Raw genomic sequence first — 6,819 nt, forward strand, 5'->3', positions numbered from 1 at the left:
TCTCAAATTGAATTACCCGTCAGCAATCTCCAATCTTCTTCTTTTCGATTGAAAACGAAGAGAGTGCTTGGGATCCGAATTGTGTCGAGGGAGGACGGCGGGCTTCATGGCTGGTTGGGATCTAGACGGCATCGGTGAGAGAGATAGCGGGAATGGCTTCGTGGTCGGCGTCGATGGAGAGAGCGACGGGGACGGCTTCGTGGCTGGTCGAGATCTGGCCTGAGTGAGGTGAGAGAGACGACATGAACGGCTTAGTGGTCGGCGGTGTCGAGGGAGAGAGTGATGGGGATGGGATTTGGACGATGTGGAGAGGGACGAGGGTGGTCGGGTTGTGGCTGGTTAGGATCTTGCCAGCGTCAGAGGAAAGAGGTGGCGGGAGGCTAGTGAATTGCGTCGAGAGTAGAGAAGAGGCTAGTCGGAGATGGAACTCCGATGGCGTGGTCACGCCGGCGGTGGGGAGCGGGAAAGGACAGAGGGGAAGGAGGCTGGAGAGTGCAATGTGTTAAAAGGATGGGTTTGTTTGGTTACAATGTTATAGACAATATACTCATATATTTAATTAAGTGTAAAATGTTTTACACGTGCATTACATGTGTCAATATATAACAGGATATAAATGTCACGTCAGCATTTGAAACGAACGTTAGGGAGAGGGACTAAATTCTATAACATTCATCAAACATAGGGACTATGTACTCGAAGTAGAATATTTGGAATGATATAGACTTTCAAATCAACCATGAAATGCATGGTTTGGCCGTTCATTTTCTGCCTGAAAAACAATCAAGTAAATTCTTTCTTGCCATACATGCATATATACACAATAAACTATGTTACAAGTGTTCTTCTCACTTTTCAGTCAATCCACAGAATGAACAACCCCACCACTAAATTCACTGCCATCTAGCTTTACTAAACTATGAGTCCATTGGGGATTTTTATCGAAACAGCATTGGCATTTCTACCAAATTCTTAAAAGTTAGAGTTCATATAAAGTATAATGAAGTAAAAAATCCATGGATAATCCAATTTCATGGACTACTATATATCGATCGGGCCAAGTTTCTTCAATTCCATTAAATATAAAACTTGACTCAGCCGACCATTCGGTTCAGTTCCCATTCTGTAATCGCTAGAATCCAACTTAACTTTGTATTTTACTTTACTATATAAATGAAAATGTTTAATGAAAATTATTTCTATCATTTGTATTGTATGCACTCAAGTATATTATTATGTCAATCATAATTATACTTTATTCTCACTATTTAGTAGAGATGAAGATAAATTAGCCATACACACACATACAGAATATATATATATATGAAAGTAAAACTTGTAAGACACAAATATAAAAACCTGCTAAAGGAAGAGGACTAGGTGGGATATCTCATTTTAGGAGCGCGCTACAGGAATCGTAAACAGAAATAGAGTAATCGAAAACACTGTTTTCGATTTTGGTTAATATGGGATTAGCCCACTTAATTAACCATAATTAACCATAACCGCAAACGTTGTTTGCGATGTTCGGTAGAGGACAAAAAAAAAAAGATAAAATCGGCAACAACGTTGCCGATTATGCTCCCACAAAACCGGTTACAATGTTACCGATTATGCAATGTTGTAAATAACCTCTATTACTGTAAACTTAACAATACTACCTTGGTAAGGTTTATTGTCCTATTCTTTTATTGCTGAAACAGAACAATGCTTGGAATTTAGTAACTTTTTACCTTAGAATAATACGTCACATGGTTTTGAAATTGGAATTAAGGCACGTGGTTTTTTTAGTTTAGCACTAGTTGAAAGGGGAGTTATTAAAAAGTATTGAGACTGTCTGCTCTTAATGTGTAACAAATCTAAAATGTGGCTACACATAGAAGAGATGTCTATACTTTGTCCACACTGACACAACACAGTTGACTAAGCAAAAACAAAAATATGATTTTCGATTATGCAAAAGCAAAATCGATAACGCTGTCTTCGAGTATGAGCAATTCCACCGTAAGCCAATCAAAGCAAAGCAAAGCAAAATCGACAACGTTGTTTTCGATTATGCAAAGATAATAATTGGGTAATGATGTGCTAATGATATAATTCGGTTACATTGAATCCGATTATGGTTTAATTAAGTCTAATAGCAAAATCGAAAACAATATATCCGATATTGCTATTTTTCTCCACCGACCGTCAAGAACCACATATTGTGTTAACGTTTTGGATTGTATACATATTTATGTATTTAACTCCTCATTTTAGACAATATCCTTATAATTCCTTGGAAGAGGGGGAACCAATATACCATCTTAATCTGTTAAGTGAATTAAATTTGAGCTTACACCTTGAACCGAAGAGCCTAAAAAAAGAGCGTTAGAGAGATGATTTCGACATTGCTTGAAATTTCTTTGAATCGACATAAATTCAATTATGTATGTGTTTAATATGAAAGCTACCTCCTCCGGTCTATTTAAAATGTCGCGTAATGAAATTTCCTTTGTTCCACTTAAAAGTGTCGTTTTATGAAATCTATACATATTTAAGTTATTTTTTTAGTCTTACATATACTCTATTTTGAATAAACATTTATGACTTTTAAATAATAAATAATGGACAAACACATAACTCTTCTTATTATTAATTATTTTCTTAAAATTTATAATTTTTATCACGCGACAATTGAAATGGACCGAAAGAAATAATACTCATAATCCTATGTCCTACCCGTAACTTATTTAGCTGAATCATTCTCAAATTGTTCAAAGCTATGTTTTTGATCAATTTTCTTTCTTGAGGTTAGTCAATTTGACCGACCAAATTCTTAACTAGCCTTTTTTCTTGGCTTGAATTATCAAACCATTAAAATCATCTTTTTTTTTATTGCCTAATAACAGTCATCTATCCTCTCTAAAATCCGCTCTCTCAAAGAATAAATTCACGATCTGTTATAAGAAGAAATGTTTGGCCTGATTGGCAAATCATCAGTTTTATTTGGTATAAACAACTCTTTGACATGCACTTTTAAAAGTGTATTTATTTATTCTTATCAACCAGACTGCTGATCAAAAAAATCTCACATTGATTTTGATAGATGATGTCTGAATCGATCTCCACAATAAGAGAGATGATACAGAAAAGATTCGAGTCAAATTAGGAACAAAACAGATACTTGTGATTAAAGAAATCGATTTACAGAAATGAAATTGATGATTGTTGCTTTCATGTTATTGTATTTGATGAGATATACTTAAACTAAAGGCTTCCTCACCGGATTTATGGGTTAGAAATCCTAACTAAGGATTGGTTGATTTAGTTATACCTAAGTACCAAATATAGAAAGGATATTTTAAAACTAGAAAAAAGATCGATAAACTTTCAATATTTTTGCCGAATTTATTAAAAGCTCATAACTGAGAAAAAAAAAATACAAATGATCTTATATAGTGATCCAACATTAACCTAGACGTCATAATTAGGAATTACAAAAATGCTGAAAGGAAAATACTTCTGACTTGTAAAAATCAGAGAAAAGCAAAAAATCTACTTTTGGGACCACTTCATTAGAAAACGTCACATAGCAATCTCACTCGGTTTTCTTGGGCACTACTTCTTCTCGAATTTTTTTTTAAACCTTGGTAAAGTGAGTTACTAGTAACTTTTGCTGTAATAAACTTCTTTTTCTTCTTTAAATTGCAGAGAAAAGCTCCAAAAGTTGACTTTAAAGTTGACTACTTGTTCCAGATGTGATTATAATGGCAACCATTGCAAAAAGCTTCTAAATCCTCTAACAAATGATTCTACATCTTCACTTCTTCCTTAACTTGGCTGAAAAGTAAAATGACTACTGGACTTGTTTGAACTATAAGCTGGAATAGACTAAAACAATGGTCATTCTCATCTTTTCATGCTAGGAAGTTGCAAAAATCTCCACGACAACTTCTACAAGCATAATGTAGCTTGACTGGATCGAAAGGAACAAGAAAAATAGTCAGCATACAAAATCCTCAATTTTTGACAGCAAAACCTTGTAACCAAACTGATCGAACAAACATTTTATTTATTACTATATAATTACTAAAATTGACTTCATAATTAGACTCAGAGCATCAAATCGATCTAAAATGGCCTTTTGAATCATCAAAATTCATCAATTATAGCGAAAGATAACTAAACCCTAATTATTCGGAAGAAAGAGAAATTATGGGCAATAGAACAGTAACCTGGAACGCTAGGCAAATTGAGGCTTTTCGATCGGCTGATTTGGGAAGCAATTAAACATAATGTCGTTGTTCCTGATGTTGTCACAATCATTTCTAGCTATGCCATGACCTTCGCAAATTGGAACTCTGGCCGGTATAATCTCAATTGGATTTCCGGCTTTCAAAGTTTCTTTAATATCAGCGACATCCTTCAGGTTTAGTCCAGTGATACCCAAGGTCCTTCAACTCTTCTCGATGTGCTATCTGGTCCATTCCTGCAACAATTCTCTTTTTCTCATCTACAATCCTTGAACTGATCTTGATTTTATCTTCGGTTACCAGTTTCAGTCCGGTTTGATTGTATTTATTCTTAAACACTTCAAGGAATATTTTAGTTGCAGCTTTACCCATAACAGCCCCTTGATAGTCCATTTTTTTCTTTGCAAGTTTAACTTTAATTGAATTTTTCTTTTTCTTAACTGATTCTCCTTTCTACTCAACCTTGATATTGATCAAACTTTTCAAAATATTCGGATATGCTGACCTCACGAAACAAACAACCTCAACAAATTTTGCCAAATAACATCCAAAACATAATGTTTATAACAATCAAATCCTATTATGCTTGTAACTTCCTAAATAATAAACTGTGACCAAAATATAAATTAGGAAGTAATAAGTGCATAATATTCGGATTCAAATTTCAAAAACAAAATAAAATATTCGGATTCAAAGTAATTTAGTCAATGTATCTTTGGAAATCACATAAATAAAAACTCTATTCGAATAGGATTTTGTTTTTCTTTCCAAATCCTTTCTGGTATAGGTATCACCTAAGGGTCTATAAATTAATAAGATCGCAATTGTTATCACCTCCGAACATTCTCTATCGTATTCTCTCATTCTAATCGAGAAAGCTCTCTGTGTAACTTCCTGTTTACGTTTCGCAAACATGTTTAATAAGTTGAGGAAAGGCAACCGGCATAAGTGTTCAAAAGACAGCAGTTCAGGCGTTGAAGGATAGTGAATGGAATCTTCAAGGGGCAATCGATGCATTCAATAGTCGTACTAAGATTCAAAAAAATCCTAGAGATCATGAGGAGATTCAAAAAGCTCCTAGAGATTATATGGAGGATCTTTATAAGAAATATAAAGATCCATACAGTGATATGATATTGGCTGATGGAATCGCTAATCTTTGCAACGACATTCAAGTGGATCCTCAAGATATTGTTATGTTAGTACTATCATGGCACATGAAAGCTGCCACCATGTGCGAATTCTCCAAAGACGAGTTTATCGGCGGATTGGAAGATTTAGGCGGGATCGATTCTTAAGAGAAGTTACGGGAACGAGTAAATTTTATGCGCGAGGAGGACGGGGAAAAGTTTGGGGAGATTTACAACTTTTGCTTCAGGTGGGCGAAAGAAAAGGGTCAGAAGTCATTGGGATTGGAGACTGCAATCGGCATGTGGCAGTTACTTTTTGCAGAGAATCGATGGCCATTTATCGATCTTTGGTGCGAATTCTTAGAGGCTCGACATAAATTAGCCATCGCTACGGATACATGGACTCAAATCTTGCTGTTTGTGAGGACGGTAGACCCTCAGCTATCCAATTATGACGCGGAAGGCTCTTGGCCTTATCTCATCGACGAATTTGTCGAATACTTGGACGAGAATGGCATCATTAAAAGTTAATCTTGAACGCTTCGGATGTTACTGACTTTAAAGGTGCATGTTATATTATTATTATCTATTTTTTTGGTAAAACAATTTCAATTATGTTATTTATTTTCCCAAACATCAGGATAGTTCGATCTCTGAAACATTGATCTGTATTTAGTCTTGTTCCTTTTCTAGCAACAAGTCAGTGGAGTTAAGTTATTGACATTCGAGAATATTAACTTTAATTGTTCTATTGGAAAGCCGTCGCAAAAAATGTAATTAAAAAAATAAAAAATTCTGCCGCAAACTTCCTAACAAAATCTAACGCAGGAAGTTCAGTCTATATGTATCTTTCTCAGCAAGGAAATCTCCTAATTTGATTGGATGGAAAATTTCCCAAATCCTTTCAGTAACAGGAAGAAAGATTGTGGTCTGTGGATTAGATTATAAATAAGCGCTCCCTTTGAAAGTCTCTCATCACAAAAAGTTCAATTCAAAATAGTTTCTGCTCATAGGCAATCCCGACATCTCTCTCTCGATTCTCATATATGTCAACTGACAGGAAAACTATTCTCAAGAGCTCGGATGGTAAGACTTTCGAAGTCGACGAGAATATAATGGTTCGACCCACAACTTCCAAACGTGAACTCCAAGATCCTATCTAAAAGTACTGTAAGAAGCACGTTTAAGTGGATAGCGACGACGAGAACTCAGCTGAACTCGAGAATTGGGACATGGAGTTCGTGAAAGTTGACGATATCACTCTTTTCTTTCTCGCCACGGCTGCCGATTACTTGAACATAAAAAACTTACTAGATCTAACTATTGCGAGGGTTGTTGACATTGTAACGACTGTGTCCGACCTAACTGTCGAAAATTATTTTATCGATTATAAAATTCAAATTTCAGATCTTGAACCGTTCGTTTTCCGTAATAATTTTACCCCAGTTGAGTGA

The 6,819-nt window shown here is 35.3% G+C and overlaps 2 pseudogenes; both read left to right on the plus strand.

The window, feature by feature from the left end:
- Positions 1-4,817: 4,817 nt before the first annotated feature.
- Positions 4,818-5,896, plus strand: LOC139882398 (uncharacterized; annotated as a pseudogene).
- A 515-nt stretch (positions 5,897-6,411) lies between these two features.
- Positions 6,412-6,819, plus strand: LOC139882399 (SKP1-like protein 1B; annotated as a pseudogene).

Source organism: Rutidosis leptorrhynchoides, unplaced genomic scaffold (assembly GCF_046630445.1).
Source record: "Rutidosis leptorrhynchoides isolate AG116_Rl617_1_P2 unplaced genomic scaffold, CSIRO_AGI_Rlap_v1 contig265, whole genome shotgun sequence".
In the NCBI taxonomy this organism is placed as follows: Eukaryota; Viridiplantae; Streptophyta; class Magnoliopsida; order Asterales; family Asteraceae; genus Rutidosis; species Rutidosis leptorrhynchoides.